This window comes from Triticum aestivum, chromosome 7A, assembly GCF_018294505.1.
Source record: "Triticum aestivum cultivar Chinese Spring chromosome 7A, IWGSC CS RefSeq v2.1, whole genome shotgun sequence".
Taxonomy (NCBI): domain Eukaryota; kingdom Viridiplantae; phylum Streptophyta; class Magnoliopsida; order Poales; family Poaceae; genus Triticum; species Triticum aestivum.
The window spans coordinates 256,374,222-256,383,534 of NC_057812.1; positions in this window are offsets into that span (position 1 = coordinate 256,374,222).

The following is a 9,313-nucleotide window of genomic DNA, read 5'->3' on the forward strand; positions in this document are numbered from 1 at the left end:
AACCAACGCAATACTTGTAGTCCCTGTCGATGGTTGAGGCCGTTGAGTTCCGGCAACCGGTGGGAGGAACACTGAGTAGGAGCCTCAATAAAGTAGATATATAGGATCACAGTAGAAATGAAGTAGACGAGTGAAAAAGAGTAGACACAAAGAAGTTGAGACGTCGGTGCACTGCGCAACCCAAAATAGATGTTCAGTAACTTGGAATGACTTGTTTGGATCCGCTCAGGAATAAAATATTATCTCCATGCGCGCAGTCCAGGTAAGTTTCAGAAAGCAGAACGGAAACAAGTTATGATGGACAGAATTGAATTGATGTTGTATGTTTCGTACAAAAGAATTTGACAGAACAAGAAGTAAAACTGTAGGAGTGAGATGAAATAAAATGTTAGGGAACTCACTGCAGTTGGATGAACGAAATATGGGAAATATTTTATATAAGGAAACCATTGAACAACTCCCAAAAGTTCAGATTTGGCCGTACAAGGGTAGAATTGGCTAAGATATTTGACAAACGATTCATGTATCGTAGGACAATAAAAAGTAGGAAAAAGAAGTGTGGGGAAAGGACATAACAACATGAACTGATGAGTTTAAATCGGGTAAAGGAAATAAATTAAATAAAAGGAAAATGAATAGAGAATGAAGACTGTTGAAGGTTGAAAGTAAGAACGCAGGTGACGCGAAAGAGAAGAACACAAAGGCGTCGGACTGGAACAAGGGAACAAGGAAGAAGAAGGTGAATAGTGAGAAACAATGGTCAGACAAGAACAGGAAGATGGAGCGTAATCGATAGGTACATGGACATAGAAGTACACCTGGACAACCTATTTATACAGAATAAAATGTATATTGTCTCGTATTCATAGGATTAAGAATTTGCATCCATTTTTCAACCAATTTTCGTCGGAACATCTGTTTGAACCACAATGCAAATCGCCGCAGGTGCGTGCCCCCGCGCATGCGTGTCTGAATTTTCATCTAGTTGAATTACGATAATTGTTCATTCATGTGACACATTTTTATTGATGTTTGCTTATGAGGTGCTCATGTTATTTAAAAATTACAAACAATTTGTTTAGTTAAACTTTAAATTCTACGATCATCGATATGTGCCATTGTAAAGTTAGCATGTCCGATTTAATATATCATGTTTTTATGGTTTACTTCCACACAAACAACATTCAAGGTAACAAGATATGTAAATTCTGGTATAAAACAAAACAAAATAGATGTCAACAGATTTTGTCTATATTTTAGTTATACTCCATTAGTTAAACATGCTTTGTACGTGAGTGGTCACTGTTGTAGCAGAAGTGCGCCTTGAGTAAGTGTGAACTGAGTTTTTACCGCAATAAAAGAAGTGAACTGAGTTCGGTAGAAATCAGTTTTTTCCTATCCGAGAACATAAAAAATGTTTCTTGGTTTGTTCAGTTGACGACCCAAATCATGGGTTCCGATCTCCAAGAATCAAACTCACACAAATATGTCTTCCCGTAGCACTCACCCATCAAATAGTTAATGTGGAACAAAGCGCACGACTACTCAAAAACAAAAATGGTTGCATGCTGGTGTCCAAAAACAAAAATGGTTGCATTCAAAAGAAAGTTGCATGCTGGTGTCCAAAAAGAAAAATGGTTTGCATCAGAAAAAAATAGTTCCATGCCGGTGTCAAAAACAAAAATGGTTGCATTAAAAAACAAAAATAGTTCCATAACGTGTTCAACGAGGTTAACACTAAAACATCAAGTAGTATGTGGTTACCAATTTTTAACATACTACCCCGTGCTTGAGGCGGCTACCGCTTTGGACTATAGTTAGTACATACGTATGTAATTACCAGTTTTAAAGGATATAATGATGAAATGTGTATGTGTGTAAAAATTTAGGATGAAATACCTTGAAATGCTGCATGTACCAAAAAAAAGATCATGGACTTTAAGAACGAATAGTATCATGTATTGAAAATGCTTTAGAATACGAACTTGTGGCCATCAGGGAAGGACTGTACTTGTTTTGCAATGGAGTGAGCTGCCTATAGTGATTGAGTCAGATTGCTTAGAGGCTAGAAATCTTGTGAAGAAGGGAGAAAGGGATAGATCAGCGCATAGCTTCATGGTTCAGCAGATCAAGGTACTCATGGATCAACGAAATACTAGTATTACTCATATTTATAGGAGTCAAAATAATGTAAGCCACTTGTTACCCACAAAGAAGCAAAGAAATTCTAAGCCACTTGTTCGCATCTTATGGTAGAACTTCAGGCCGCACCATGGTGTGGCTCGGATCTAGACCGGAGGGGGTCGTGAAACTTTGTAATTCTGGTGGTAGCCCTATGTGAGTAATACAAGTAATTTCCCGCAAAAAAAAATGTAATGAAAAGCCCTAGATATTTTTTGCGCAACTCTCATTTCAATGTATTTCGTCCTAAAAAATTACGCACAGGTACATTATGCCTCAATGTATATCCGTATTTTTTTCAGATTTTTTAAAAACACAGAAATATGAATTTAAAAATTTGCAAAAGGAGGCATCCATGAAGCTGGGCCTCCGGAAGCAATTTATGATTTTAAACATTACTCCCTCCGTACCAAAATATAAGACATTTTTGTAGTTCGATTTTGAAATGCAGAGGTAGTAGATATACTGTCACTTAGGCCATCTCTAGCTGATCCCCTAAAAGTTAACGGAGTAAAACCCTTAGTGGAGTATATATACTTCACTAATTTTTGGCCATTTCTAGCCGGTCCCCTAAACTTAATAGAGATAAACTTCAATTTGATCAAATTCGAAGCAATTTGAACCGAAAGTAGTATGCATTCAAACATAAACATCGATAGTTTTGTACAACCGAACATAAAACATAAATTTAAACTAAAGTAAGCAACTAAAACTACTTTCGTCGAAGTGGAGGTCAAGTCAACCCCTCCTCGTTAGGTACGGTGTGCTGCGAGCCGGGTTCGGGCCGGTGCCGTCGTCGGGGTGGTTGGGAAAGACACTCATCCACTCGTCGACGTCGATCTCTTCGTCATCGCCGCCCACCATGCCGCCGTCCTTGCCACCTTCGACCTTGTTAGAGGAGGAGATAACGATAACCTCGCCGCCGGCATCGGCAAAGATCATCCCCTCTGCCTCCACGAGCTTCGGGTGCTCCCGTCAGAGCTCTTCCATGTAGGCCTCATAGGCGGCCTCAGCCTCGAGGCGCTCCCTCGCCTCGCGGTCCTCCCGCGCCGTAGATGAGCTCACCACCCCTGGCTCCGGAGGGACGAGGTGGACAGGACGTGTGCCTGGGGAAAATTGAGGCGAGCCGCCGCGCCATGGAAGCGGACCTGCCAGCGGTCATACTCCATGGCCGCGAGCTTTGCCATGTGGAAGGTCCCGAGCCACCGCTTGTTGTGGGTCTCCCAATCCGTGATATTGGCCACCCACGTCCCCTAGTGCCGCTGCCGGACCCGGAGGTAGGTCCTCGTCGGTGGTCGGCGTGGAGGGAGGACGGGGAAGTCCTCGAACCGGCATAGGGGCGCTATGATGGGCAGATCGGGCAACGGCGGCTTGATGAAGATCCCGCAGAGGACGACCCACGTGTGTAGCAGCGTGGATCCACGCTGCGGATCGGCGGCGGGGACGGGCGGCCACCACGTCCGGCCATCGGAGGGGTGGGGTGGGGGCGGGGGGGGGGGGGGCGCCGGTGATGATGCGGGGGCGGGGGAGAAGAGACACTGATTTTACTCGACCGCGTAAGGATGGAGTAAATATACTCGAATTTTTAGGGAAGGAGTAAAAAGTTTACTCCACTAAGCCGTATAGGGGATCGGCTAAGTCAAACTTAGTCAAGTAAAAAGCCAAATTTACTCTACTAAGAAGGCATAGGTGACCAGTTAGAAATGCTCTAAGAGCATCTCTAGCAGACCTGTATAAGTGGTCAAACCCGTAATTTTTTTATGTTTTACAGTTTTGGTTGAAAAAGTTGTCCACAACAGAAATCGTAAAAGTGGTCCAACCCGTAAAATTTTTAAGGGCCACCAAAAATGAACACCCGAAACCTTTATCTTTGGAGGTTGGAAGGCCGAATCTAGGGAGCCCCGTATACCGGTTAAACCTTGTCGGAGCAAACACGCCGCCGCGGAGTTTGTCGGAATCCGCCCTAAACTCGCCGGAATTCATCACCGCACATAAGAAAAGGCCGCTAGACGCCGCACTCGATAGCCGCCGGTTCAAATTGGACAAGCTCGACGTCGCCGTGGCCTCCCATGACCTCAGCCTGGCCGCCGAAATCCTCCCGGCGTGGCGGCAAAGGGGCACGGCTCGGCTGGCAATAGAGCAAGGCACGGACGGCGGAGGCGACGGGGCGTGGCCGACGAGGCTGGGCGCGGCCGGCGTGGTGATGGGGCGCGGTCGGCATGATGATGGGGCGCGGCCGATGGGCGACGGGGCATAGCCGGCGGGCAACGAGGCGTGGCCGGCATGGCCGGCACGGCCGGCTAGGGGAAGGGGTGGCAGCGGCCGGACTGAAGGAAGAAGCTCTTTATCCCAGTTTTACAGTTTGTTTTACAGTCTGTTCGGTTGTAGCTAAAATGAACCTTTAAAATGTGTTAGAGTTGTGTCGAATATTGTGTACAAGGTAGGTTACAGTTGGACTAGGAGTTGTATTGTGTTTACATAGGATGTGGAGTCATGTCCAAATAGGACACTTGTATCCTAGGCCTCTCATATATAGCGGGGATAGACACACGATGTAACCTATACCAACATAATAGCACAGGCGCGCAAGGGGGAGCCGGCGGCGTGTGCCGGCGCCCGGGTGGCCGGTGTGCGGTATTGTGACGGTGTCACGGGGAGGAGCGCCCGTAGTCAAGCCCCGGGGATGTAGCCATATCGGTGAACCTCGTTAACAAATCTCGGTGTCGTGCTCGTGTGATTGCTTGGTCCTCGGATGATCAACGGTATGCCTCGAATTTATTCTAACAAGTGGTATCAGAGCAAAATCCAATCGGCAGAAGAGAAAAATCCACCAGATATAGTACAAGGGCTACGCATCCATTGGAAAGCAAGGGCTGAGGCAAAGCAAGTTCGCTAGCATCAGGGAAGTTGGGCCAAGATAGGAGCTACTTCACGTGAAGACCAGCTAGTTGAATCGCTAGTAGTATGCGGAGGTTCTGTTCGTGTACTTGGGGATCACGGGAAGACTGTTCGGTTATTTTTCACAGGGTCAGCCATACAAAGAACTATGGCGCCATCTGGTACCAGGTTTGAGGTGGAGAAGTTCAACGAAACTGGAAGCTTTGGGTTATGGCAGACAAGGGTGAAAGATTTGTTGGCACAACAGGGATGCTTGAAGGCGTTGTTGCAGGATGCCAAGCCAGCTAAGATGGAGGCGGATGTACTGGGAGGAGTTACAGTTGATGTTAGGGATCGTAGCAGAAATTAAAAGATTTCTACGCATCACCAAGATCAATCTATGGAGTATTCTAGAAACGAGGGGAATATGAGTGCATCTACATACCCTTGTAGATCGCGAGCGGAAGCGTTCAAGTGAACGGGGATGATGGAGTCGTACTCGCCGTGATCCAAATCACCGATGACCAAGTGCCGAACGGACAGCACCTCCGCGTTCAACACACATACGGTTGGGAAGACGTCTCCTCCTTCTTGATCCAGCAAGGGGAAAGAAGAGGTTGATGAAGATCCAGCAGCACGACAGCGTGGTGGTGGATGCAGCAGGATCCCGGCAGGGCTTCGCCAAGCACAAGCGGGGAGGAGAGGTGTTACGGAGGGAGAGGGAGGCGCCAAGAGCAAGGTGCCGCTGCCCTCCCTCCCTTCCACTATATATAGGGGCTAGGGGGGCGCATGCCCCCTTGGAGATCCCATCTAAAAGGGGGGGCGGCGGCCCCTGGGGCAACGACCCCCTTAGGGTTTCCAACCAGGGGGCGCATGCCCCCTCGGGGGGCAACGGCCCCCTAGGGTTTCCAACCCTAGGCGCCTTGGGCCCTTGGGTGGGGCGCACCAGCCCATCAGGGGCTGGTCCCCACGCCACTTCAGCCCATGGGGCCCTCCGGGATAGGTGGCCCCATCCGGTGGACCCCCGGGACCCTTCGGTGGTCCCGGTACAATACCGGTAACCCCCGAAACCTTCCCGCTGGCCGAAACTGGACTTCCTATATATAAATCTTTACCTTCGGACCATTCCGGAACTCCTCGTGACGTCCGGGATCTCATCTGGGACTCCGAACAACTTTCGGGTTACTGCATACTAATATCTCTACAACCCTAGCGTCACCGAACCTTAAGTGTGTAGACCCTACGTGTTCGGGAGACATGCAGACATGACCGAGACGCCTCTCCGGTCAATAACCAACAGCGGGATCTGGATACCCATGTTGGCTCCCACATGCTCCTCGATGATCTCATCGGATGAACCACGATGTCGAGGACTTAATCAATCCCGTATTCAATTCCCTTTGTCAATCGGTACGTTACTTGCCCGAGACTCGATCGTCGGTATCCCAATACCTTGTTCAATCTCGTTACCGGCAAGTCACTTTACTCGTACCGTAATGCATGATCCCGTGACCAACCCCTTGGTCACATTGAGCTCATTATGATGATGCATTACCGAGTGGGCCCAGAGATACCTCTCCGTCATACGGAGTGACAAATCCCAGTCTCGATTCGTGCCAACCCAACAGACACTTTCGGAGATACCTGTAATGTACCTTTATAGTCACCCAGTTACGTTGTGACGTTTGGCACACCCAAGGCACTCCTACGGTATCCGGGAGTTGCACAATCTCATGGTCTAAGGAAATGATACTTGACATTCAGAAAAGCTACAGCAAACGAACTACACGATCTTTGAGCTAAGCTTAGGATTGGGTCTTGTCCATCACATCATTCTCCTAATGATGTGATCCCGTTATCAATGACATCCCCATGTCCATAGCCAGGAAACCATGACTATCTGTTGATCAACGAGCTAGTCAACTAGAGGCTCACTAGGGACACATTGTGGTCTATGTATTCACACATGTATTACGATTTCCGGATAATACAATTATAGCATGAATAATAGACAATTATCATGAACAAGGAAATATAATAATCATTTTATTATTGCCTCTAGGGCATATTTCCAACAGTCTCCCACTTGCACTAGAGTCAATCATCTAGTTACATTGTGATGAATCGAACACCCATGGAATTCTGGTGTTGATCATGTTTTGCTCTAGGGAGAGGTTTAGTCAACGGATCTGCTACATTCAGGTCCGTATGTACTTTACAAATTTCTATGTCTCCATTTTGAACACTTTCACGAATGGAGTTGAAGCGACGCTTGATATGCCTGGTCTTCCTGTGAAACCTGGGCTCCTTGGCAAGGGCAATAGCTCCAGTGTTGTCACAGAAGAGAGTCATCGGCCCCGACGCATTGGGTATGACTCCTAGGTCGGTGATGAACTCCTTCACCCAGATTGCTTCTTGTGCTGCCTCCGAGGCTGCCATGTATTCTGCTTCACATGTAGATCCCGCCACGACGCTTTGCTTGCAACTGCACCAGCTTACTGCCCCACCATTCAAAATATACACGTATCCGGTTTGTGACTTAGAGTCATCCAGATCTGTGTCGAAGCTAGCGTCGACGTAACCCTTTACGACGAGCTCTTCGCCACCTCCATAAACGAGAAACATATCCTTGGTCCTTTTCAGGTACTTCAGGATGTTTTTGACCGCTGTCCAGTGTTCCTTGCCGGGATTACTTTGGTACCTACCTACCAAACTTACGGCAAGGTTTACATCAGGTCTGGTACACAGCATGGCATACATAATAGACCCTATGGCTGAGGCATAGGGGATGACACTCATCTCTTCTATATCTTCTGCCGTGGTCGGGCATTGAGCCGTGCTCAATCGCACACCTTGCAATACAGGCAAGAACCCCTTCTTGGACTGATCCATATTGAACTTCTTCAATATCTTGTCAAGGTACGTACTTTGTGAAAGACCGATGAGGCGTCTCGATCTATCTCTATAGATCTTGATGCCTAATATATAAGCAGCTTCTCCAAGGTCCTTCATTGAAAAACACTTGTTCAAATAGGCCTTTATGCTTTCCAAGAATTCTATATCATTTCCCATCAACAGTATGTCATCCACATATAATATGAGAAATGCTACAGAGCTCCCACTCACTTTCTTGTAAACGCAGGCTTCTCCATAAGTCTGCATAAACCCAAACGCTTTGATCATCTCATCAAAGCGAATGTTCCAACTCCGAGATGCTTGCACCAGCCCATAGATTGAGCGTTGGAGCTTGCACACCTTGTTAGCATTCTTAGGATCGACAAAACCTTCCGGCTGCATCATATACAATTCTTCCTTAAGAAAGCCGTTAAGGAATGCCGTTTTGACGTCCATTTGCCATATCTCATAATCATAGAATGCGGCAATTGCTAACATGATTCGGACGGACTTCAGCTTCGCTACGGGTGAGAAAGTCTCATCGTAGTCAACCCCTTGAACTTGTCGATAACCCTTAGCGACAAGTCGAGCCTTATAGATGGTCACATTACCATCCGCGTCTGTCTTCTTCTTAAAGATCCATTTATTTTCTATGGCTCGCCGATCTTCGGGCAAGTCAGTCAAAGTCCATACTTTGTTTTCATACATGGATTCTATCTCGGATTTCATGGCTTCTAGCCATTTGTCGGAATCTGGGCCCGCCATCGCTTCTTCATAGTTCGAAGGTTCACCGTTGTCTAACAACATGATTTCCAAGACAGGGTTGCCGTACCACTCTGGTGCGGAACGTGTCCTTGTGGACCTACGAAGTTCAGTAGGAGCTTGATCCGAAGTATCTTGATCATCATCATTAACTTCCTCTCTAATCGGTGCAGGCACCACAGGAACATTTTCCTGAGCTGCGCTACTCTCTGCTTCAAGAGGCAGTACTTCATCAAGCTCTACTTCCTCCCACTTACTTCTTTCGAGAGAAACTCCTTCTCTAGAAAGGATCCATTCTTGGCAACGAAGATCTTGCCTTCGGATCTGAGGTAGAAGGTATACCCAATGTTTCCTTAGGGTATCCTATGAAGACGCATTTTTCCGACTTGGGTTCGAGCTTTTCAGGTTGAAGTTTCTTGACATAAGCATCGCATCCCCAAACTTTTAGAAACGACAGCTTAGGTTTCTTCCCAAACCATAATTCATACGGTGTCGTCTCAACGGATTTCGACGGAGCCCTATTTAAAGTGAATGCGGCAGTCTCTAAAGCATAGCCCCAAAATGATAGCGGTAAATCGGTAAGAGACATCATAGATCG